This window comes from Zosterops lateralis, assembly GCF_965231275.1.
Source record: "Zosterops lateralis genome assembly, chromosome: 3".
Lineage (NCBI taxonomy): Eukaryota > Metazoa > Chordata > Aves > Passeriformes > Zosteropidae > Zosterops > Zosterops lateralis.
This window is the reverse complement of record NC_139764.1, coordinates 66,693,354-66,720,719: the sequence shown is the minus strand read 5'-3', so window position 1 is coordinate 66,720,719 and position 27,366 is coordinate 66,693,354.

Here is a 27,366-nt window from a genome sequence, read left to right as displayed (position 1 = left end):
CTAGCCTTTCGTGCACAAATGGAGAAGACTTGTTTTAACATTTAAATCTCTGAGGCATTGTTTCAGCTATTTGCAGTTATCAGTAAGTTTTATTTTTGCTTCCATTTGAAAACCAGTGGCAAAGATGAGAAGTAGGGGCTTTCCTACACAAGCCAAGGAAACGTTTTACACCAGAGGAAGAGTTTATGGTCCTGCACTGATTAGCGAACAGGGATTGCTCTGATTTGCACTGTGTGCCTGAAATTCCTGTGCAGGCAAATCTTGTGTGGTTTGTGGTTTATTGAAACCCTGTCCTTTAACTACGAAGTGTGAGTTTATTCTTATGTACCCAAGAAAGTCAAAGTGTTTATTGTAGAAGTACTGCTTCCAGGGTGGCTGACTTTGAAGCATTACACATGGTGATTCCCTATTTGCCTGGCTGCCCCTGTAAAAAAATACTTTTTTATTCCACCAGCACTGATTTCACCAGCATAACTAGAAAGCTATGTGCACTGCTAGTGCACACCTTCCCCTCAAGTTTTGGTCTGAGAAGCTTAGCATTCTTTTAGTATTGTGTCCACATTTTCCTGCATTTCAGCGAAAAGGGAAAAACTAATATCTCAGATGAAATGTGTAGGCTTGCTCAGTGCCTGGCAACATGAGTACGTGCCTTCCTCTCCCAAGAGAAGTCATCCAGGTGAGATTAAATCATTGGCAGCTGAACTTTATGCTACTGGTCCTCAACATTTCTCTTCCAGTAACACACAACACAGGGGTCTGTGTTGCATCTTTTTAATTCTGCCCTTAAAAATGATTCAAATATACTACTAAAGCTGGATTGCAGTTTATGCACCTACTCTCAGATGTGAATTTATTCCCAACCTTCTGTAGGCTTGCTGCTGCCTCAATTTAGCCTGCTGTGGTAGGTTGACCAAGACAAAAACAGCCAGGCACCCACACAGCTGCTTGCTCCCAGCTTGCTCCTGGCGAGACAGGAGAGGGAATCAGAAAAGAAAAGACAGGATGGATCAAGATAAAGACATTTTAATAAGTGAAGCTGTGTGTGCAAGGAAAGCAAAATAAAGAATTTATTCACTGTTTCCTGTTGGCAGGCAGATGTCTAGCCTCTTCCCTCCAAAGCAAGGCCTCAGCATATGCAATGATTTCTTGGAAAAACAAATGCTATGGCCATGAAGATCCCCACTTCCTCCATCTTTTCCCCAAGCTTCTATTGCTGACCATAATGCCATTTGGCACGGTGAATTCCATTGGTCAGTTTGGGCTAGCTGTACAATTTTCATGCCCTCCTAGCTTCTTGTGGACCCTGCACTTTACATGCTGTAGAGGCTGAGTGGGGACAAAACCCCCTCAAAAAGAAAGAAAACCTTGATGCTGTGCAAGCACTGCTCATAAACTGACAAGACACGGGTGTGTAATCAGCACTGTTTTAATCACAAATCCATATGAAGAAAATTGACTTCATCAGAGCCAGAGCCATCACACCTCTCCCCAAGTTAATCAAGAAACATGATTATCTTCTGATGGTGGGATGTCTTCAAGATGTGAATCAAGAGAGAAAAAAAAAAAAGAAGGCAATGGGATGCTAACTTTCTGAATAGTTAATGATTTCAGGGAAAAACTTGCTCTTAGATATGCTTCAAATAGGTGTATAGCTGTGTCCAGAGGAACTATATTGGATATAGCAGAATTCACATTAGAAAAGTTCTATGCCAAGAATAAAAGGCTTGGGAACTGTTCAAATATTCAGCTATAGATTGCTTCCAATTTAGTTTCTGCATGCGTTGAAGGGTTGTTCTTTTTTCCATATAAAAGTCTCCCAAAGGAATTTCAATGTACCCTCTTAGCCAATTAGGTATGTGTGCTCAGGAACAGAAAAAATTGGATACTTCTGTTTCCATGAAAGTAATAATTTAGATACACAGAAGGATTGAATCACATTGAATACTTAAGATTTCTTCTTTTTCTTGGCAAGGTTAGGAGTTATGAAAAGAAAATTATGCTGCTCAGAAAGTATTTCTAAAATACAAACTATATCAAAACTTTAAAAGAAACATTTTTTTAAAGACATAAAAACCACAAAAGAAATTTTCATCTATAATTTGGCTGTATTTGTTTGAGTTTTTTAATGTTGGTTGATTTAATTATATTGGGATTTTTTTTAGTGTCTTCCTTTTAATAGAAGTTACTTTGACACATGCTTTAAAACATTGTTTGTGACTAGTCCAGTCTATTGCATAAGACAGGAGGAGTTATACAACAGCTCCTGAGTTTTGGAGAGTCTCACACACGTTCAACTCACTCCTATGCTGTATGTTCATAACGTAACTTGACCTCCAGGTCAATTTGAATCCATGTCTGCAAAATGAAATTATTTTACATGGGTTGCTCTGTGTTTCATAGCATTTGGCAGCTCTAAATCCTTCCCCTTTGTGTATTGCCATAGAGATACAGGATGCCTGAAGAGTTACCACATGTCATAATGAGCTACTTCTGTACAGGCAATTCAGTGCCTTATGATTTCTGGTTGTAGGGATGTTCATGGCATCGAGTTCAGATAGCCCAGGGGAAAAAGGGGGTACTTACACATTACTATTTTCTTGCCTAAAATAAAATCTAGTTTCTAGTCTCACTGAAGGAGACTAAGGTGGCCATCTGAGATTCCATTTACATCCTCACATTCCCAACTGTGATGTCATAAGGGGACAGTTTCAGTGGTGAAGGAAAAGAAAAAATTAGGGATTTGTCTTTGGTAAAAGTAGACATTAAGCCCAAATAGTCTTTGTTCCTTTCTAAGGGAAGTATTTTGCAGGGAGAGTCTCTGGCAGCCATGGGAGAGATTGAGAGTTGTATACATAGATACCTGTATGCTTGCATACAAAACCACACAGAGGTACATGTACACACATAGAGTCACTTCAGACTCTTGCCTTTCCTAAACTCAGTAAATCAATCAAGTAGCAAAGCAGGTGATCAGGGCACAGCTGAGAGGTTTCAGGTAGGCAGTGAACACAGTGTTGTACAATCTGAGCTGTAAGAATTTTAGTTTACTTTTTTTAAAAAATTTTTACTTTTTGGTAGTAGTTTAAAATTCATCCAAGTTCTAAGACAAATTTCATTGCCAATGACATGAGCCTAGTGAAATACTCTTAAGGCCAGTATAACAGGTCTTCTGTAATCCTGTCAAGGCCAATTAGATAAAAAGTTCAATTTTTTTCCCTGTGTCAATACCCAAAAGAGAAAAAGAAAATGTAGCTTCATCAGACAAGTGCTAGTAATGGCTAAGAATCACTGAAGGGATATATTTGTAATGGCAGTTAAGCTGAACAAACCCAAGAAGTTAAATCCAGTGTGCTTCACAAGGAAGGCTCTAGTTTTACCTGTGTATGTCTGTGGTGGGAACAGGGGGAGCTTTAAATCGTCCCTTACATTTGGTAAATAAATCAGACAGTTGCAAAGTTGCAAAGGACATTTTTTGAAGTTCATACTTTGAACTTCAAGTCATACTTTGAAGTTCATGGGTGTTTGAAATAAAAAGAAACATTTTTTTAGTAGTCCACATCAATACTACTTCTACCACATTATGTAGGGGAGCTACTCACAAGTGTGCAGGCATAGGCTGGAAGAGTACTTCAGGCAAAGCTCTGACTTCCTCTGCACTTCAGTCAGTAGAGCTTTAGGAAAAGTTAATCCTGCACTCAATCCAGACTGTAAAAGGGTCTCTCCCTTTTTCCCTACAGACAGCTGAAGAAATTTCATGCCTCTAAAATACACTACTACTGCTGTCGGGGGTGTGCCAGCACCCATAGTAAATGAGCAACAGGAACATTCTGATCTAACCTAATGCTAATTCGTATTCCTGTCTATTCATTTTAATGGGATCCGGGGGACTGAATAGCATAACTCAATGAAACAGATAGAATCAAGCATTCAATTTGACTGCCATTACATTTCTAAATACTTTAAAGGATCTTGTATTTCTCTCAAAGAAGTAAGGTAAAATGTTTCATTGATATTCAGAGCAGAAATGAATGCAAACTCAGCATCGTGAACCTTGACTATAGAGTTCAAAATACTTACTTAGGGAATATACAACTGATGTATCCTCTATATGAAACTCATATTGTGCAATGACTGTCATTTGAAGCACAGATGAACCTGTTAGACTTCTATTCAAGTAAGCAGTGCAACCCCTCTTATACAGGGGCACATTCTTTGCTAGTAATGTTAGCATAGTAACAGGAGAAACTAAAAAAGGACCCATGAAGAATTGGGTTACTGGATATAGGCTGGTTTCTGTCAGCAGAACTAGAGAATGAGGAGTGTAAACAGGTGCATTGTCAATAACAGAAACACTCCAGGGTATTGCTAACAGATACAGCCATTAGCACAGATACCACAGCTAAAAGCTTTTAAACACTGTGAAAAATAAATCACAAAGCCTCCGTGATGTTATGCTTTCTAAGAGGTATATTTAGAAAAATACCAAATTAGATGAGAGGGCAAACCACTCCAGCCTGAGCATGGCTGAGAACCTCCACCTCTGCTTCTTGTGAGCCAGCAATTTGTGCTGCTTTGTGAGGCTGAAGTCTTGTGGCAGCTTTAGCGCTGAGGCTGAGAATGTGCTTTACCTCTTCACTCCCCACATGTGATTTATGCTGTGACTTAACTTAGCCTTTTGCCACTTCCCTCTTCCTCATTTGGGCTGTGACCACCCATCTCTAAAACCCATTCTGAACTTTGGGTTTTGGTTCCTGAAGAGAAAAAAGTTGTAGGAGAAGCAGGAGAAAAAGCTTTCAAAGGCCCTTAAAAATGTGTCAATGACTTTCAAAGTAGTTTGAGCCGCTAATGATATAACATCCTGTTGGAAGGAATAGTCATGCCTTTTAACTCACTAGGGATATTTAAACATCTGCATATTATCAGTCAAAGTATTTCCATTCAAGTGGGGCCAAAAAATTCAGATCATCCCAGCTGATATGTGTTTGTAATTATTTATCTCCTCAGCTAATATTGGAGATAAAATGAGTGATTAACTCCAAAATTATTTTAACAAATTTTACATGAATAATTTGAATAGTTAAAGATTTGCATAGTTAAAGATTTTTACAAAGCTTGATTTATTGTAAAATAATGTGTAAACTTTTAAAATTTTGTTTATTTTCACTTTTTTTCTTTACCTCTTTAATTATCTGTGTTTCTGTTAGGTTAGCTCAAGAATTATTGGCTGACATATAATTATCATTCTCCACTTCGTGAAAGTTAAGGCAAATAAAAGCCTTTTAATTACTCTGGCCTTCCTTTTTTGCGTCTAGCATTACACATATAAAATACAATCTTCTACATTCTCTATTCATAGGTTAATTTAAAAAAAATTATCTAGTCCAGTGACCCTTTGAATATCCTGCTTAGGAGAAATGACACCCCAAAACCTGTTTATCCTCACAGTATGTAGATGCATATTATGATGGACTATACTCCTTAGAATTATCATGGGCATCAAATTTAACATTAAAACAAGTTGGGAACATATGAAGAGAAGTAAGAATTACAAAGGAAAATAGCTTTATATGGCATGTGGAAATTTGCTTTTTCTTGCAGAGACAATTTTTTCCTTGATTCCTTCCTATATATTCAGTTTTATTATTAACAAATCTAGGTTTTTTTTTTTTTTTTTTTTTTTTTTTTTTTTTTTTTTTTTTTTTTTAACCTGTAGAGGCAGCGATGTGAACTGATTTTGGAGAAGGCATTTGATTTTCCCCACACCAAGGAGGAAACATGCAAGCTGTGTGTCTGGATAATTAAAAAAATAGGCACAGAGAGATAATCTAGGTACAATGTAAGGTAAAAGTGGTACACTAAAAGCCCTTTTCTCCCTCAGCTGTAAGGCAACTCAGGGTGGGAATGCAGTGGCTGCTGCTTCCTTGGTGGCTGCACTAAGGACACTGGAACATCCACATTCCCACTGGTGCAGAGAATAAATCACTGTAGAAAAATCCAGTTTTATGAGGCTTGAGTGTATAACACTCTCCTACCTCCTTATGCCTTGCACATTCCTGTTTCCATGGCAAGCAAACCTCCAGGGTAGAGAAGACCCTCAGCGTGTCCCCCATATGGGCAATGAGTGCCCAGGGCTTCAGGATACTAAGCTGACTGCAATATTACTGACACATTGTCATGAAAAGCACAGCAGAGACAGCACTATCTTTGAAATGTTCAAATTTACTTCCCTTTTCCATATTTTTAATGGAACAATTTAAAATTTTATGGAAGTCTAAAAATTTCTGATATTTGTTTACTCATCAGTATTAGAAAAAGTCACTTTATTCTGACAAAATCTCAGTAAAAAAATTGAAAATAATCACTGAAAACTGGCTGTTTTTCTTATTGTAGCTAAAATCCCTCAATCACAGAGGGATATTCATGAGGAATATACTTAAAGGAAATGTCTATAAGAAATGGTTAAAGAGAAATAGGATGGCTTATATGCTAGCAAATAAGGACTGGAGAGTGAGAGACAACAAAAGAAGGAAATCAAAACAAGCTGAAGAGAAACAATAGTGTGCCAGAAACTTTTGGAGTGAACTGCTCTGACCTGCAGTCTGAGCAATGACCTGCTCTGCCAAGATGCCTGCAACTTTAGGCTTCTGAAATCCAAAGAAAATAATCATTCTGTCGGCTGCTAACAGAAGGCATCAACCACAGTTTAGACAGGTGAATCTGCCAGAGCCTGGGAATAAAGTGTTGTTTTGCTGAAAATTTCTGTGTTTGCCAGATATCACCAGTACAGCTACTGCTCTCCATCTAATCTCTCACTCTAAGCCAAGCCACTGAGACAGGAGTAACAGCAGCTCTATCATGTGTAGAAACCCAACCTGAACTTAAAGAGGCTGCTATGAACTTGTGTTTTGGTGTTGTAATCCCAACAGATATGGAGTAATTTCTTTTAAGGACACATTGCTGATCTCAAGGCCATCAGTGGTTTAAGCTATTGGTGACTTGAGCCAAACTGCATCACTGATTGCATATGAACACATAGTGCCAAAAAAATACATCTATTCCCTTGGATCAAATGTGGAAGAGTGATAAAGTAAAACTTGTCATAAATAGATTTAGACCAGGTAGAAGTTTTAGAGTAAGAGATATAATGAGGAAAGTAGTAATTTTCAACATATAAGAAACTTTCTGCGCACTTAGGAAAAAGTTTCCTATTATAAACATGTCAAAAGGCAGAGACTGAAAACAGGAAAAAACAAAACCAACCAAAAAAAAAAAAAAAATTAAAAAAAAAAAAAAAAAAAAAAATCCCAGGCAAAACCCCAGCCAGTACAGAGAGCAAATAAAGTTTCTGCCGTAAAAAGATCTTTAACTGATTTAGATCACCTTGGGTCTAGAAATATCAAGTGAAAATTTTCTGGTTTATAAAAGGGAAAGATTAAGATTTTCAAACGAAACCCAAGATATTTTTAGGTAAAATAACATTGTATGAAAAAGGACCTCTGAGATAATCAGATATACAGATATAAAAATATACCAGAAAGATATTTGATCTTAGATTCCTCAGTCAAATCACCAACCAGAAAAGGCAAAATTAAAAGAAAAGATCAAATATAGAAAATTTTGCATCACTTTAAGATGCTTTATTTTTTAAATAAAATTTTCTCTATTTTGTTTCTGTGAATGAGTAGACATTTGTACAGTCAGCTAAATGAAATAATTTATTTCTCAATTTTTGTGTGTTGTATACTCTTATTTTTATTCTTCCATGACTTTCCTGTTGCTTTCACTTTGGTCTTTGATCTCATGGCATGAAAGCAACATTAATAGAGTATATTATTAGCAGAATATATAGCAATATTCTGGCTCTCCTAGTCACTTTTTAGTCTTATTACAATAATCCCATGATGCAGCTTGATTAAACTACTGTTCCTCTTGGAGCCTTTGACTTTTTTCTCTATTTGGCTACCAGAGAGAAAAGTGCAGTTTCTGAAATACCCCATTCTCTCACAGACTCTGTTATACTGCTGGCATTTTAACTAAACTATTCATCTTCTGAGAGTTACATTTCCCTTTTTACAAATGAGAAGGCAAAAAAGGTGGTAATAGCTTTTTTTTTTTTCCCGCCAAATGAAATTCCTCAGAAAGAAAAAAAGGAGCCATGCAGACTACACATTAAGTTGCACACAGCTTTATTTAACTGACTCCTCTTTAGCCAAAGCAAAGTCTTCTACAGGCAAGTGCAGGAGAGAGCAAGAGCCAATATGAAGTCCACTAGGGAACTCCGCTTTCAATACCTTAAAAAGCTCCTAGATACCATGGTAATGAGAGCCTAAAATAGCTCTAAGCTAGAAATATACATTCCAATGACTACCTATTATGCTACTAGTTTTCTAAAGATCTGTGGGAGATTGTCTTAAATGATAAATTATAGTGTATAGATAGAAGAAAGACTTAATTATCATGTTCTATTTTTATTGTTGTAAGAATGTAAATAACCTTAAATGATAACCTAATTTATGTACTGGATACAATTCCTTAAAATCACATGGTCAGAAGAGGGTGTTCTTATCTTTTGCTTCTATGGCTAATCCAAGCTCTTTTCAGTATTGCAACAGATGCTTTGTGGCTATTTTTCAGTGCCTCACAGGGTTATTGTTCATAAGAACATGACAGTACTTTATTTCTTTTAATGACTTTTTCATTTGAACTTACAATAGGTGTATTTTTGCCTTGTCACTGTTTGGGTGGAAGTGACAGAGGAACTTGTGTCTTTGAACTCTCTTTTACTTGGCTGTTCTGCAAAAATAGTCAAGCACCAGTAAGAGCTACATAAAAACATCTCATTCCACTAAAATCTGAAGAGAGTTCAAAAGTGTGCTTAGTAGCGAGATGCTGATAGAGTATCATTCTGCAGTAAATCTTCCATGAAGGACAACTGTATCCCTCTAGGTCTTCTCCTTCCTTTAACAGACACAGTGATCATAGCTTAACAAAGGAAAATGCTTATTGATATCTCACGCTTTGGTCTTCATCCTTTTAATACCCTCCTGAATTTTTATTTTTTTTTTTTTTCCCTCAGAAAGAACTAGCACGGGAGATACAGGCCCAAGGTCGTCCAATAGGGAATATCTACAGAGTGTTTGTGTTATGAAATAAGAACTCATTTGAAAATTAGTTAATCTTCTCCCCTACAAAACAAACAGATAAACAAAAATAAAAAAGGAAACTGCTATGAAATGCCTTTATGTGAGCCTTCTCTGTCTATACTGCATAATTACTAACATTTCATTCAGGAGGTCACATTCATCAGTCTGTTTAAATCAACAGTGCCAACTGTGTCATGTAAAGCTGTGGGCAGCTGGCATTGATGCTTGTGCTTCAGCTGGCAGCCCAGGCAGTTCCTACCAGCCCCCAGTGCAAAAAACTGCTCTGAAGTCAGCCTTGTTCTACATCCCTTTCTTCCTCCCAGCATCAGTCCCTTCTACCAATTCCACTCGGAGCTACAGATCCCATTTCTTTTTCTGTTATATGTGAATGAGAGTTTGAAGGTAATTTGGAGAGTGTTCCTGGATGGTCTAAAAGGGGAATCCTAAATAAACAAAAACTTTATTTGGAAAGAGTCAAATATTATCTAAGCAGAAATTATGCACTGAGTGAATAAAGTAGATGTGGACCTGCAAGGCCTTCCATTCATTAAATGGGTGTGAAGCTGTTAAAGCAACTAAACTAGGATTTTGACTGAGATGATTTTGGTCATATTACACAAATAAGACAGGTGAAAATAGTTGTGTTTAAAGATCTACTGTCAGGGAACCTTGATTAGAGGTTGATTACTCAGCCAAGGCAATGATTTCATTAGAAAATTATGGTAGAAAAGGTTAAAATAAGCAATCAGAACATCAAAACAAATGTGGGTAATAAGTATCTACATCTTTTACATATTTTCATCCAGTGTGTTGGGATGCACCCACATAATTTACATTTTTACATTTACGTTTTCCTGAATAGATAGATTTGTCTCTACAGAAATGAATAAACCTGGAACGGTAATAGCAATTTCACTAAGACAAGCTTTGAATCCTTCATTCATCATTCAAACAACCCTCTTCATTCTCCTAATGTTTCCTTTGAATTCACCAGGAGTGACTTCGCCTCTTCATTGAGTTAAGCAGATGAATGAGAACACTTAGAAGATAACCTAACTCCTCACATACAGATGACTTTCAGCGATGTTGAAAATGGCTTTCCCTCAGTAATGCTCAGGAAAGCTTTCAGGCTTTGTGTCAATATTTTTGTTTTCCAGTTTGTTTCAAAAGAGATTTTTTTCCTTTAGCTCTGGTTCTCAGTGAGGGGGAGACTGGAGTGAAAATCTGTTGCTGCAACAGGGGCAAGGAAGACAAGACTTTTCTTGAAATTCAGCAGATTTGATTCCCCTCCTGAGTAATCACAATAAAGACTCACAATTGACTGTAGCCTCATGATGGGATTTTCTGTGATGTTTCCCATACTGGAACCATGCTGTAGTCTGAATTATCAGATCTGACTCACGGTTTACCATTAAGCATTTTACATGATTGCTGTTTCATACCACAGAAGAATGTGACCCCCTGACATTTGAAAATGCTAAAGTAACAGTGGCTCTTTTCTGAAATTCCCTTAAGATAAACATTGCTTTTACATTAATTGGATGGTTTTGCTGGCCATTGTGATTATCTCCAGATATTTTTTCTTACTGAAAACATATGTGCTTATCTTCCCCTGCAGAACAATTGCAAATCCAATTGCAAGAAGAGGAGTTTCATGCAGACAAATTATGGTCTACATCACTAGAGCTCTGAGAGGATGAGAGTATGGGGTCACAGGGTCCTCCTCTCACGCATTGTAACATAGCATGTTTGAAAAGGGAGAAATGCTTTCAAACAGCACCTTGCATATATTTTCAAATGTGGTATTTAGGCCAGAATTTTGATTAAACAGTTAATTTAATTTGATTTAAAATGCCACAAAAAATTAAATACATATATTACATAATATAGGTAGGTTAAATATGTATACATATACATGTAGATTACATATACATGTACATATATTGTATATATATATGTATTATTCTCTCTATATTACTCTATAAAATTTATTCTTAATAGATAAGGTACATTAAATAAATAAATATGCATATATATTCATATTTTAAAATCATTATAGTTGGCTCATGCTTAACGAGACAAGCTGCTAAACTATCACTGCTCCAAACAGCCTCCTCGTGACACGTCTGTCTCCTGACAGCCTCCCAGCTGCTGCCAATTTTCCTTTTCTAACTGGATACAGCCATTTTGTTTACAAATCAGCTTTGTTTTTTTTAGTCAATTTAACATGCTTCAAAAGTCCTGTAGCATAATTAGCTAATTGCTTACCAGTTAGGAAATAGTGATTATGATTTTTTTCCTTCCACAAAACTTGACTGCCGCTGCAGTCAGGTTTATTTTATATGCAGGGGCATTGAAAGGTCTGTTTAAAATACAATTTGAATATTTAGAGGGAGAATCTGTTTTTGAAACCTTCAGTGTCAAAGTCTGCTCCAGAGCACTTCTTTACCAGGAGCATGTCTTTGTATTGTAAAGTGCAGTGTGGCTTCAACATCAGTGACACAAATGTGCAGCAATAATACAAACCACGAACGTTGAGACTTCCCACCTCCTGACAGGTACTGATGCCTGTTTCCATGGCACTGGCTCAGATTCCTGCCAGTCCTGAGCTGCAGATTGTAGCTCTTCCCGCATCCAGCTGTCACTGTGTTGCAGAACATTTTCCTCTGACATCAGAGTACTCAGTGCTTTAACTAACACTCTCCATGTCTGGAGAAACAGGTGTATTTACCCAAAATAATTTTGCATCTGATCTTTAGTTTTAGTCTGCATGCAAATGTGGAGAGTGAGAGAGAGAGACAGATCCACTGATGTAGAAATTATTTGTGTAAGGGTGAATGACATTTATTACTGAAATGCCAGGAAATCCTCACTGTTTCTTGTCCCACTCAATGTAGGGGGTGTGAGGTCAGCAAAACAGAGCAGAATATATCATCATTCAAGAAGTGCAGAGTCAGAGCTAAGGAACCAGACACTATACATTAAGCAGAAGACAGTATTTGGAATTCAATGTTTGTTATCTATGAATTTCAGGATGTTGCCTGGGTAGGAACTTATTGAGATTATATAAATCACAGAATAAACACACATGCTTATTCTTCAGTGCTGGGGATTTCCCTGAGCTCAAAGAAGGAAGATATGGACTTCTTGCATGCCTTTGTGCTCATGAGAAAAGAGCAGAACCCTTGAAAGGTCTCAGAGGCATCTAGAGAAGAGGCAGAGGACAACAGTGCTTGGAAACTTGGTATAGTAGTCTTTGAAAGGGTACAGGGGGTTTTGACTAAAGCCAAACAGTCATGAAGTTCCACACGTCATCACCTAGGAGCTGAGCCAACCAAAATCAGAGCATGGAAAGGTGAGAATTTAGCAAGATGTCTGGATTTTATACCTGATTAATCCATCATGAAGCTATACCTGAAATAAAAGGTGTTTCTTGTAGCAACTGCAATCGGGTAAAATGCTGTTTGCTTTACCACTTTTTCAAATGCATGCATTTTAGGCTAAGTTAAAATCAAGAGATATAAACTGTGTTGTGATTTCATAGTATCCACATCAGTAAAATATGAACAAACTTGGCCCTGCTTCTTCTCCTCTAGGAGTGGCTGGAATGATGCTCCTTTTTCAGACTCAATGCTCCAGTATTAGGGACAGAAGGTGCTAGAAGAAAGGCTCCCTTCTCTCCTTCCTCTTGCTCTGTTCCCATCTGTAGGCTTTCTCTGAGCACTGGTGTTATGCTACAATAGGAAGCTTTTCAGTGAAAGGGTAGAGATGGAGAAAAAGATCTTCACTTTGTGCTGAAGCTTGAAGTCCCAGAGGAGCAAATCTCAGCTGCTCACACAAGGTCACACTGGCTCAGGAGAAGGGGCTAATGAGAATAAAAAGAATTAATCTCCTCCTACCCACAGAATATTCATACATATATATGCATACATTTAAATACATATCTTCTGAGGAAGTCATGTATCTCTGTCTTTTGTGAATTTAATTCTGAGTTACAGTCTGGGGGCTAGTGGGGAGACCAAGGGAGATGAGTATCATGTTCATGTTTTGGAAAGTCTGAGCTCTGGCCAGTGACAAATAAGAAGAATGGCTTTTATACTATCTCTTAGTGTCCTTCATAGACATTCATCTTCCTTATAGAGCTTTGCTTTCCCATTGTGTTTGAGTATCCTTCCCTTTGTTTTCCCAGTTGTGCAGCACATTGTAGTTCACTTCTTTTCCTGCCTATGTGCTACTGCAATAAGTTCCTTAACATTTTTTTAGGTTCCCAAAGAGTACCAGAAGAACCAGCAGTACATGAGGTGAGATGAATTACAGTTATACTTTACAAAGTGTAAACTGAGGCATAGAAACTTTCAGACAGGGAATTTTTTGGGAGAGAAGCCTGGCCTCTGGAATGGCACTTTCCTGTTTTAACCCCTAGACTACAACCAGAACAACACTGTAATCTGGAACTGAGCAATGAAATTTTCTGGTAAATTCCATAAATTGCTTTCTTTCTGTAAATCTCATGCTCTCTGTATTCCCTAAAGCCTAAGCTAGTGGCTTCCTTGAGCTTTGTGTGCACACTCCTCACGGGTGTGTGCACAAGCCAAAAAGGAGGGAAAGGAGATGGCTGTAAATACTTGGCTCCAGTATGTGCGTTAAATCTTTCACAAGGGAATCAGTAAGCAACGTTTGAAAAATGCAAGCCAGTGAAATTTGTGCTGTCCAAAGGTAAAACAACATTTTCAAAATCTTTGAGCAGTGCTGCTGTGAGAGATCTTTATGTACATGCAAAATATAGACATATAGTTAGCAGCAGAACAAAAAAAATAAAATTAATAAAGGAGCTGTTAGCCAAATATGCCAAGTCAGCCCCTATATAGCACAGCTGGAGTTGACCAAGATGTGAATATGACTCCAGAAACCAGCAGTGGCCTAATGGGAAAATTATAAAAAAATATATTTTCAAAAGTAATTTTCATAATGGCAGTTTCATTATGAAAATCCAGAATAGAATGACCACATACTGCAAAATAAAAACTCAACTGGCAGTGAGAGTCCAAACCACTCATCTAAAGGAAAAGTTAAAAAACTGAGGCCAGAAGGAGACACTATTAAAAATGTGCATATTTCACTTAATTGGGACTTTCTGACTTTCAGAAAAACTACTTGATGAAGATTCAGAGGTGAAGTTTAAGGCAGCTTTGATTGGCTGAATCCAATTTCTTAGCTGCTGTAAAGGAATAGCTAAAGCAGACAGTGCAGTCCTCAAAAGAATTCACACTGAGGATTTTAGGACTAATCCCTTACTTATTAGTTTTGTTCTCATTTGGGAACCGACCACCTAATTTGAGAGACATGGAGACTAAAAACCTAAAAATTACCTGGCATATTTTGGACAGCTGTGTTTGGACAACCTGTGGTCTAGGCCACTTCTCTGCTGTATATATTATCAGTGATCTCTGATAAGAATGTGGAAAAGAATTTTATTGTCTCCAAAATTGCATTTCATTTTTAGAAGTAGCTGGATGTATCTACATTCTTTTATGTGAGTTTAACTGCTGATCTGCATGGGCAACTCATTACTGGAGCCTGCATAATGTACTTTCCACTCCCAGCAAAAACCCATCTCCAACATATTTGATTGACTGGAGCCATGGGAGCATGATAACTCTAAAGCATGAGATTTTCAGGCTAGCAAATCCCATATGGTTGGGCTTTTAACAGTAGCAAAGACTTTTCAGAAACCTTTAAGGAAGTGGAGACAACTTCATGAGGTGTCAGAACAAGACTTGGCTCTCATTTGCAGGAGATGTAAAAGCTAGGTAAATAAAAAGAGGGTTATGCTGAAGCATAACTAGGGCACTTAAGCAGTATTATCCCATCTGTGAAGAAATGAGACTGTTCATAGTGTCACTTGCAGGACACTGAAAGCAGTGCCACACACTGTCACTGTGCTTTCAGACCTGATGCAGAAGAAGGTGCTCCCACCCCTTCATCATTCTCTGATTAGAAATATTCAGAAGAGCCAAATAGGCAGCTGAAGAAGATGGCTGAAATATAATGTAATCACACAGAAGTAGTAGAAAATAGTGAGAGAACATAGTGCTCAGAAAAATTAAGTAGAATGCATTCTCTCCCTTCCTTTCACAAGAAGGAATGTCAGATCTTTGATACTCCCATTTCCTGCCTCTTTAGGTTGGGCAAGGAGCCAAAAGTCCAGAGTTTTAAGAAAACAAGAAGCAAAAAAATACAGTGAGTTTGAGGTCATATCAACAGTATTTCATATGAAAGCATGTCTTGCATATGCTCACCATTCAAGCTTCAGCCAAAACTCTCAGATGAAAATGTATGCGTAGAAGAATGGGCTAGGGAAATAAATTGCTCTCCAAAACATGAATGCTTTCACCTCTTTCTTTGAAGAGACATGACATATACACTTACTGTAAGTGTACTGGCTGAGAGGGGACCTCATTAATATCTAGAGGGAGGGTTTCAAGGGAATGGAGCCAGGCTCTTCTCAGTGGTGACAGGCAATAGGATAAGTGGCAATGGGCAGAAACCAATGCACAGCAAGTCCTGCCTGGACATGAGGAAGGACTTTTTACTGTGCAAGTGACTACACACTGGAACAGGTTGTCCAGGGAGGTTGTGGATTCTCCATCAGTGGAGATATTCAAGAACCATCTGGACACAGCGTGCTCTGGGATGAACTTGCCTAATCAGAGAGGTGGAAACTGATGACCCTCTGTGGTCCCTTCCCACATGACCCATCCTGTGATGCTGTAAGCCAGAAGATGTATCTAAATGGACCATATCGGGAAGTTGTTCATAAAAGAATGATTCAGGTGCTGAGGGCACTCAACACTCAGTATTTAAAATGCACAGAATCGTGCCGTACCTGGAATAATTATTTGGTTTTTATTTCCTGATAAGATTAAAAGGAGGTTATTTGTTCAGATACCATATGAGGCTTGTTAGTAACCATTCTTCTATAAGTGTTAGTGTTTGTGAACACTGTGGCACTCTGGGATTATCCATAAAGAACATTATTTCTTACTACAGAATACTGCTATTGTTTTTTCTTGGTAATTCTTAATTTTTTTTTAGCTCAAATTGGAGAAATGAAGGGGGAAAGAGGATCAAGGTTTTAATTTAAGGTAAAATTGCTTTCAACAAAAATCCTGGATGGGAGTAGAAGTCTGTAAAGAACTGCTGATGTTTGTGGTCCCCACTGACTTCCTTTGAGCAGTACTATCATAATACAGCATTGCTTTCACACTCTAAAAGAAAAGACAGTTTTTTTTTTTTTTTTTTTTTTTTTTTTTTTTTTTTTTTTTTTTTTTTTTTTTTTTTTTTCTGTTGATGACAAAATTATAAGTTAAAAAATTGTTGAGTGGTTTTAATAGTGCTGACATCTAGAGAACTGTATACAGAGGTGGGTGTATTAGAACAGGTGACCTTTGAAAAGACAGCTTCTTTTAGATATGCTTCTTTTCACTACTTTTATAGTTTTTCTTTTACATCACATTCAGTTGCATTTAGGAAGTGCAGAGAAAAGAAAAGTCGCCTATGTTTACAGCAAGACACTGGAAAATGCAGTGACACCAACAGTAGTTGTGGCTTTTGGGACAAACTATGATTAGACAGTTTAGAAATATTTATTTTCATTTAGTCCTTCTGGAGAAAGTTATTTTCAAAAGCTTTTCTGGAGGTAAAAGACTGATGGTGTCAACATCTCCACCTCTCTTGAGGAAATTATTCTTGACCCTCTAATGCCACCACTGAGTTTTGCTTCCAAAGGCTGGTCCCCTACAAACTACCATATTCCTCAAAAGTTCAACATTCCCCTTGCTTCCTCTCTTTGTGCTTATGCATAGCAGAGGCCTCTGAGTGCTTGCAAAGAAGAATGACGCCAATCCTTTTCAACACAGAAATGTTCCCAAGGAAATGCTTGGCTCCTGGACTCGAGGGAGACAAGGAGCAGAGCAGGATGTGCTGCAATACAAAAGCAAAGACTCTCTAGTAAAGGTTATGCCACCTGCAAGGGAGAGATGGATAGGATGTGGCTGATGCACAGGAAGTGATGCAGGCAGGAAACATGAAAGCCAACTAAAGAGATTTCCAAAGTAAAACAGGAAAATGGTTGAAAGGACTAAAAACTAAATGACGTGGAAAAAGATGTTGGGGTTTTGTTGTGTTTTGTTTTCATTAAGACTAATAGTAAAGCTTTGGCAAAACAACTGAGGTGTGCTTCCTAAACTGATGTAGCACGGAGAACTTTGCAGCTTAGATGTGAGGTGTTGAAGTAGCCTTCAGAAAGCCTTGTAAGCTGTAAATGTCTTGTGTGTGTTTGTATGCAGTGTGGATGACAGCAGTAAGTGTAAAAAGCATAATAAAAATCTCTATGTGCTCCAAAAGGATCATTCTAAATAGATAATAATCTCAGATTTCCTTTTCTTATGCTAAAATCCGTTCTGTGGCAAAACCCCTGAACATAAGAATGAAGATTCTCTCTCATACCAGTGAATTTGGAAATTCTGCCTCCAAACTCTACCAGTGTCTTTGAGACTGAAATCAGGCTCACTCTGTTTTTCTGGGACATACTTAAGATTTGACAGGATGTAGATGGGATCTTGACATATATTATGTTGTATTTCTGGAGTTTAAAGCAGCTCAGGAGTCTATTTATTCCTTTCAGTTTATTTCACGTGTCACTAGTATATAACATTAATTATGCAGTTATTATATCTCCATAAGAGAGACAAACAAAACCAAAACATTTTTAGAATTATATGACACTGTAGTTTTCAGGACCTTTATTACTGCAGAAATGATATCGTTTGCCTCGGTTCCTTCACACACAGTTTGCAAAAACATGTTATATCAATAATATGACATTATTGCATGGAAAGTATTATTTACACAATTTTAATCAGTTATATTAAACTACCCCGAAGCTTCACAAAAGAACACTGTAAAGAACTGACATTTTTATTGTCATTATACTTATCATCTGAAATATCCACTGTTATTAAAAATTGTGTTATTATTGTTCATAAAGGTCCAGGTTCATTTCTTATGATGAAATAAATCCAAGGGGTAGTCCCCAGTGCTTGACCTTTCTCTGCTACATCTGTTTTTCATGGCTCTGTGCTTCTTCAAATGCAACTTTTTGATTATTAAAAAACCAGCAACAGTGCTGAGACAGCAAAAAGGAGATGGCAATTACAATGTATAGACTCTAATATGAGCGTATCACAAGATGGAGCCAAAGAGACTTGATAGAAGAACTGGAATGAAAAGTGTAAGTCTCCAAAGAGCTGTCTTCCAGGAGTGCAATAATTCATATGTCCCTTTGACAAAACAGTTACTTTCAAGTAAACAAAATAATGTTGAAAAACTGTGGTTTTTTAGCATTTGCAAGAAAAAGCCTTAAATTTTGGATACCATCTTGAAAATAAAACAAAATACAATTGAGTCCCATTAAATAAACTGCTGAGAAAAAGGTTTTACTCAGAAGACAACAGGTTAGAACCCAGCAAAATGAGGGAAAGAGCTTTTAACCTAAAATACCTTGGGGCCTCTTCATGTACTTGCTGTGTTCATTTGTGACTCCAACAAGGTATGGGGTAGTGTAAACTGCCATTCTCCAGTTGTGATTAATTGACAGTGTGGCTTTGTGAGCTCAACCCCTAGCACACTTCCACAATGAAACATGAAGTTTCCTCCAGTGTTTACATAGCCTATTTCTGAAGTCACTCTCTTTCACTAACATAACAATTGCATTTGACCTCATTTCTGGACTGGACCCCATTCTGACTTAAAACAACTCTTCCTGGAGTTCATGTGACCTGCATCTTTTGAAAGGGACAAGGAGATTTCCAGAAGAAGGGAAATGAGAAGTAGGCATGGCATTTCCAGTGGAAGAGGTCCTATTTGCAAAGCATACATTTTAGGTGTTTGTTTGCTTTGGTTTTGTTAGTTATATGATAAGCTTAAGGTGAAGACAGACTTTACATATTACTATCTGATAACACTACTAGGGATAAAGAGAAAAAGCCATGTGTGTTTCTGAGAAAAGTAGTATTTTTACAATTCATGAATGATGCCTCTCAGCTCCAGCACTGGCAGAGGGCACGGGTCTTGGAGATGGTGATGTTAATCCAGAGCTTTTATGGTGAAGTTTTAAATTTGCTGAAATCTGGGGATTTGGCTTCATGTGTTCAGATTCGTAAAGATGAAAAGTAATCTCTGTTTCATGACTTATCGGGTTCCACAAAATGGGTTTGATAGACTTAGTCTAATTTCCAGGAGAGAGAAAAAAGAAAGACCACTGGCATGATTCTTGCCTTGGGAAGATCTACAGTGTTGGGGTTTCTTTTTCATGCACTGAGCAGACGATGCCCTTAGTCTGGGAGGGAACCCTGGCTGCTCAGACCACACAGCCTCCAAATAAATATGAGCTCTTCTTACCAGAACTGTAGATGCAGATTCTGGAGCAATTCCTAATTCTTCCACATGCTTCTCACCCTCATTCCCTGCAGTGATGGATACCTGCATGCTCCAGAGCTGTTGTGCAAGAGTCAAATATAAAGCAAGACTTAGCTCATTTAAGGGAAAGGTTATTAAAACCAGAGCAGTAGGCTGCAATCTGGTGCTCACAGACTCAGGTTCTAATTTTCTCTGACACTAACCAGTATCCAGTTCACTCAGTGATGGCTCATACTGAGCTGAGGGTAGATTTTCTTTTCTAAAGGAAAAACAAACAGCCAACTACTGATCCACGGAGCAATATTGAAGGCACTTGGGGCTAGCTACTTTGGCCTAATGTGTCCCTGGCTCTGTTTTCACCTCTGTCACAGTTCCCTCATGATTCTTGCTTACAGAAAGTCAATCTGTGGCTCTAGCCTATGCCATGAAACAGGTGCTCTAACCATGAAATTGGGTCAAAGCCAAAAACTAGTCCCTTTCCTGGCACAAGAGACTCACAGTTCATCTTCTGTGGAGCTCAGGGTTAGATTTATTTCTCAGAGATGCTAGAGAGCATTTGCTTCCTACGTTTAGTTATTACACAATTTCTGCTGAACCCATTCTAAACTTTGTTTTGATGCATGGAAAAAATGCTACCTCTATCTTGGTCTCATAACAAAATGACTCCTGATAGGGTTGCATAACTCACACTATTTCAAGGGTGTCCCATGTGGGCAATAGATTGGATGCAAAGTTATTTTTATTTTCACATATCCATCTGCCACGATTCATGTTTTATCAAAGCAGTTTACATGATTTCAGGCAAGGCTGTTAAAGAGCATTGGTTTCTGCAGTTGCCATGGATACCAAGCAATACATTTTCATTTTATGATGTGATAATTTTTTACAATTCTGTGTTAATTTATTTATTTCATGACAGTAGCATCTTCCTCCAGTTCTCAACCACAGCTTGTGACAGAACCTTGACAGAAGGGACTTAGTGGCCTAAACGTGAGGATTGCCACTGCTTGTAAGCACAATAAAGAGCCAGGCAAAACTAGACCATTGACATATCCTTTTAGTAAGCTGAAATCAGGGAACACCAGGAGACGATCTTTCCATGATCCATTCAAGAAGAAGCTATCTTCCTCTTGAATGATTTTTTTTCTTTTATGCTCATGTCAGAAAATCTCTCTTCCTTTCACGTTCAGTGTGACGCAGGACAACTGTTTGTAAAGACGCCTCTTTCCTTTACAAACCCGAGGAAGATCTTTGTTGTTGTCAATTAGTATCTCATTTTATAAGAACTAAGCTTTCATACATGTGCAATATCACAGAACCCTTTGATCCCCAATACCAGCTGTCCTTTTCCTCAGAGGATAACTTAGTGCATTTTAGTGAGGTTGTGCATGTAGTAGTTGGACATTCTAAGATGTTTTGGGGTCTATCCTGACCAACACTGCTCTGTAAGTGAGGGCAATTATTAACTGTTAGGAGAAGTATGGTCCTTCAAAAATTCCGTATGCTTCTCCCTTAGCGAGTTGTAAAAGTTGTTAGAAACCTTTTTCCTTCTTCTTTTTCCTGCCTTTTCAGACCAGATATGTGATTTACCAGCTCTGAGGTTTAGTTGCTCTATAGCAATATGTCTTAAAATATGTTCTTCCAAAATGTGCTGCAAGTAGAGTTGTGACAAATCCAGTGAAAACTGAAGGCAAACAGGTTCCTCCTGCTGAACCTGACTTTAGTATTTGACTAAGCCCTTCTGTTCAGAGAAATGAATTCTGGACAACTAAAAGAATTGAAAGCAGTTATCTGCTTACGTAGTAAAGCTCGACCCCTCCAGTAGTCCATACAATTTGGTGTGCAGTTTTAATGGAAGTCAAGTGAGGAATAGTCACTGAGTCTTTACCCTCTCAAAAGATGTGGCCATGAACCAGATTAAGGCTATAGAATTCACAATCCAAAACTACAGCTACATGCTCAGAAATAATTACGTATAAGCAAAATAAGGGCAGGGATATAGCAAACAGCCAGGCTCTTCTTGTTGGTGCCAAGCAACAGGACAAGAGGCAACGGACAGAAACCAACGCACAGGAGGAAGTTCCACTGGAACATGACGAAGAACTTCTTCACTATGCAAGTGACCACACACTGGAACAGTTTGCCCAGGGATATTGTGGAGTCTCCCTCAGTGGAGATATTCAAGAACCATCTGGATCCAATTCTGAGCAATGTGCTCTGGGATGACCCTGCTTGAGCAGGGAGGTTGGACCAGATTGGTCTCTTCCAACTTGAGCTATCCTGTGAACAGTGATACAGGGAAACATTTGATTTTCAATCCACATGTGACTCATATCCATCTGCACTCCCTATCTCTGTATCTAAACTGGTGTTATGCTAGTCATGATAACACAGGGCCTGGGATCGCTAATTAACTCGTAAAAGCAGTGGCAGGTAGCATGCATTACACAATTTTTTCATTTGCATTACCCCAGGTAGCTACACACATGGAAGTCCAAATCAGTATGTCCAAAATAATCTGTATGGCATACTCCAAAACTCTGAAATGTCTTAGACCGCCATTCCCAAAGATGAAGAAAAAATCCCTTCTTGTTTCCAAGAGAGTGGCAGCATTCTATGATTAGTTGCTCTTACTAGCTTCAGGCATAAAGAGTTGAAGGGATGGTTGGAGTCTGTGTTTCTTGTGTTCCACTTGGTCTGGCTCACCTGAACTACTCTGCCTTCTGTTTTCTGTGGTTCCTCTATTCAGGTCCACCTGCTATCTGCCTTTGGGATGGATACTCTCCACAGTCATGCATGAGATACTTTTTAAATAGGAGAGGGCAGCTGGGATTTGCAGGGCCTGCATGACTGGATACAAAGAACACCTGTGTTGGGCATGGCTGGGCTTTGGAGGCCTTGGGGAGGACAGACTGGAGGAAGAATTAGAAATGGTATAGAAATGGTATAGAAAATAGAAATAGTGGAATAGTGGCACCCACTCTCTTTGTACAGAAAGAGAGTCAGAGTAGGCAAGAGGAAACAGAGGGATTTAGGAGGGGAAGAATGTTAAAAAAATCTCCATATTTGGCAGCATATACAGTTCAGTTCCTGGCTGAAGAAGGTGTGATAGAAGAATGAGTAAGGGGACACTGACAGAGATTCAAGGCTAGAGCTGAACTATTTCCCTTGTGAAACATTTTTCTTTTACACTCAATTTGTTAAATTGATTAGAAAACAATTACCAGTCCACTAGATAGCAGGATGTTTCTTATGCTTGTCTCTCTCTGCTAGCTCCCAAATGAAGCATGGGCTGGCTGTTTGACAACATAAAATTAACAATAATTTTCTGCCTTTTAAAATAAATATTTGAAGCTCTTAACTGTGGCAGAATATGTTAAAAGCAGCTCAAAACAAGCTCAGTTCAACATGAAAGCCAGTCTAAATGAGAGAAACAATTCATCCATGGAGCTCCTCCTTTATGTGACTGCATTCTTATTTCGTTTTAAGAAAACATAGTGTAAATCAGTGAAAAATTGCTTTTGAAAGACCTTTAGTTCAGCTAAACATTTTTCTCCTAAGAGAAAGCTTGTGCTTCAACAAAGCTATTTATGTGGTTCAGTGGGAGGTGCTTTCATACCCTGTCTCTATTTACAGTCTTTACTAGTACAACACACTTGTTTAGAACATGCCTTTGCCTTACCTCTTCTGCTCTGAGACAAACAAACCAGTGCAATGAATGACAGGCAACAATGACGAGACAGCCCTGTACTTGCTGCAGGCTGCTGCTGAAAAGGCAAAAGAAAAACTGTCTGGAGCAACAAATTACTGGTATTTTTACAGTCCCTTTTAACCACAAGTTGATTCTTTCTACTCAGTAAAATTAGCTCCAGAGGAACTACCAGGAACCAGTAAATAATTGGCTGTGAACATAACTGTCAATTACTGATTCAGAGAGGTGCTGGTGCCCTTAATACCTCCTCGTGACAATGACTGTTTGGGGCATTTTCCAAACTGCTTTTCTAGAGTGATTAATGCCACTGATTTTTCAGTGCAACTGAAGCTCTTTTGTTCTATCTTTCCTTTTACAACCTTTTTCTTTGACTGAAATTTTAGCTGCATTTTATAACCTTAATTTGATATCCATCAGCTATTCCAGTAGTCCAGGAAAGATAGGTGTACGGTAATCTGTGTATTAAATAGCAGAATAAATAATTTTCTTGCAATTTTCTTGAGAAGTTTTAATTAATCTCTTTATTTTTAAAGGTGTCTGTTCTGGCAGCTAAAAGCCACTGATCACTGAAAAAATGCCAGCATTTTCACACTTTGCTGCTAGTGCACTTCAAGCCTGACCTGCAGAGATAATTTTTTATGAGCTCCCAAAGGCCCCGAGGCACTAAAGCATTTTGTTCCATTAGGGCCAGAATTTCTAGGAATCCCTATAGATGACAAATATATTTATATATTTATACATAATTAGATATTGTACATATATTTCTTAAAATCATTGATGATGATAAAAAAACATGCTTGTCCCAGATTATTGGCCAAATGAGAGTTGTGCCAAACATGGGGGTTCATAATATGTGACTGAGAACATCTTCCTTATTCTTTTTTCACCCAATTAGCACTATTTTGAAACATCTGCTGGGTTGCTGATTATCATACAGTTTTTGCATTTTATTTGGGAAAAAGTATTACCTGCTCCAGTTGAGGTGCTCCTATTATATGCTACTGTGGAATTGATATGGAAATGATCAACCTCATAAAGACAATATTAAACTCACCTGTACCTCCCAGTACCAGAAGTACTCCTTCCAGACTAATTGTGTATCTCCTGCAAATGGCTACACAACAGCAGAAAACAGACCATTCCTCAGACCTGAAAACATTTTTCTTGCCTTCCTTTATGTTGCTGGTATAATGTGATATTTGTAACACTGCATTATAGAGACATAGAATCATAGAATTTCCTGAGTTGGAAGGGACCCACAAAGAACATCAAAGTCCAACTCTGACCCTGCACAGGATACCCCAAGAGTCACACTGTGTGCCTGAGAGCACTATCCAAACACTTGAACTCAGGCAGATTTGGAACTGTGACCACTTCTCTGGGGAGCTTGAGACAAACTTTTATGCTGCAGCTGACTGTTTCTGAATAAAACCTTTCCCTAGTTTACTCAGAGTTCATTTCCACTCTTCAGTTCTATTTATACAACCATCTTCTGCTGATGTGTAAACTGGTTCTCATTGACTTTCTTATCACAGGCCTACCTGCTCAGCATGTTTAAAAGGATGGCTCAGTTTTGCTGGCCATGCTGATATTTATTCTAAACCCAGTTATAAAGTCCTGTCTGCATTTCAGACTGTCTTACTTTTGTTTTATATAAACTAGCAGTTGGAAAAATGTTCTAGCAAAACATCAGCAGCTGCAATTAGCCATTACTAACAAAGAGAATTATTCTGGTCAGTCCATCTGGATATGTATCTGTACACATTTATAGTCCAACAAGGAATTCCTCTTACTTTTTTTGAGTGTGGTTTTTCATATTCTGGGTCTGTGTTGCTTTGTATGATGATGTGCTATGGGCTTGCTTTAGCAGAACTAAGTTTTATGCTGTCTTTATATTTCCAAACTCTGCTCACGAATTCAGTGCCTTGAAAGGATAGATTTGAAATTACGTATCAGTAAATCACTTCATGGTTTTAGAAAACTGTATTCACTGTGTTCCAAATGCCATATGGATTTAATATAGATTGAAGGTATTTTTTTTTGCTCTAACTAAAAATGAAAAATAGTAAACCTCTATGGTTGATATATTGGGAATATTGACTGTTGAAACAATAGCTAAACTGCCTTATTCAGAGGAATGTCAACTTTGTAACAGATTCTTCTGGTTCTCCTTTTACAAGAATCACACCCACATTCCTCATGAATGCATTATTTATGATCTCACACTGTCTAATACGTTTCCCTTAATAACTATGCAATCTACAAACATTCATACCATGAACAAATCTTCACCAATATTGTTAAGAATCCAAGTACCTTCCTCCTTGCAAGACAAATTATTTGTATCAGAAGGAGCTGTTCATAATTTTACAAGAGACATGACATGCAGGTTCCAGTCATCTCATGGACTCAGTGTTTTACATTGTGTTCCACTGTATCTTTGGCAACTAGTTAATATACCCTGTTTACCTGCTATTACAAGATCATGCCTTTATGTAAATGTGGTCCAAAGCATGAGAATTTAAAAAGATTTTTATATATTATACATCTGTATAGTTGACAATACTGTTTTAATAATCTTGTTCCTTCCTCCTACTTCATACCTCACAGAAGTGAATTGTATGATCAAACCTTTTGTTCTACGCACTGTAAACTTCTACCTAGACTAGACTGAGCATGTTTCCAAATATTTCGGGTATTGCATTACCCTCAGCTTCCAAGCAAAGGGCTGGCCCAGCTACCTGGGTAAAATATACTCAAAGACTCTATGCTAGTCACTATTTTTAATAAAAATTGGGTCACCAAATAGAAGGTAGACTTTGACAATCAGTTAAAGATGGCTTCAGGATGATTGTCCCTTCTTTTCTGATTGTCATTTGGAAGGAAAGCTTTGTGTGTCCATAGGGTGGAGCAGCCAAACTTTCCAAACTCTTGTTTTGAGAACTTCTCTTTTTAATTTTATGTCATAGATTTAGCTTTTGTTTTAGCTTTTGTTTTACTTTTTGTCTTTATGACACCAGATAAAGAATTCCAGCCTTGCCATTTCCAGCCTCACTTACGCTCACTTACATGCTGATTGTTTTCTCTTGTAGAAAAGAGCATCTATTATCCACAGGGATCTCACACAACATTTTTTCTGCAACCATCCCTTTCTCATATTTTAGATCAGGATGTCAGGGTTGAAACTGAGCAGAGCTACCTGCATTTGTCAATTCAAGGATAAAAAAGACACATTTTTCTATTCTCAAATGAAAGATTGATGATTAAAGTACAGAGATACCAAAAGGTAAACTTAATTGGATTTAGATAAGGGTGAGAATGAACTTTCTTCTCATGGTGTTTTATATTATGAATGAATAAATGAATGTATGAATGAATGAATGCAAAAAGTTCATAACTGAGGGTCTGTCACTCTTTTTCCATTGAAAATACACAAGGAAGACATTTTCAGAGTGTTATGTTGGTTTTGTTTTGCCTTTTTCTTCCACAGGGATATTTGCTATGGCATGACCTTCAATAAATGCTTTGATCTGTCCCTTTTGCACTTAAAAGTATAAACACAAAGTTTCTCATGTACAAAACTTTTCTTTTTCCTCCAGCTCTTTCTGGCTGTTTTGCACCATAAAGTCAAACATAGGGGCACAGATTAAATATATTCCTTATCTAGATCACTGACAGCACAGACTGAGAAGGACAGTAGTCAGACTCCAAATAATAAGCTAGATCAATGTAACCTCAATGTAACTTATCCAGACAAGTGGATGCTGTCACCATGTACACTGCTTGCAGCCTGTGAAAAGTTGTGAAGCATTTTGCATGAAGCTGCAGCTGTGAAAGCTGGTATATTCATTAGGAAACCACCTTCCTGTGTCTAGTCATATTTACACAAATATATTTACACAAATCTCTTCCTTTTCCTTTTTTTTATTTTTTGGTTTTGTTTTGTTTTCTTTTGAAAGCTTTATAATAACTCTTGAAGATAGTTCTTTAGCTGGTGTAAATAAACAAAGATAAGACTATTTGTGTCACCTG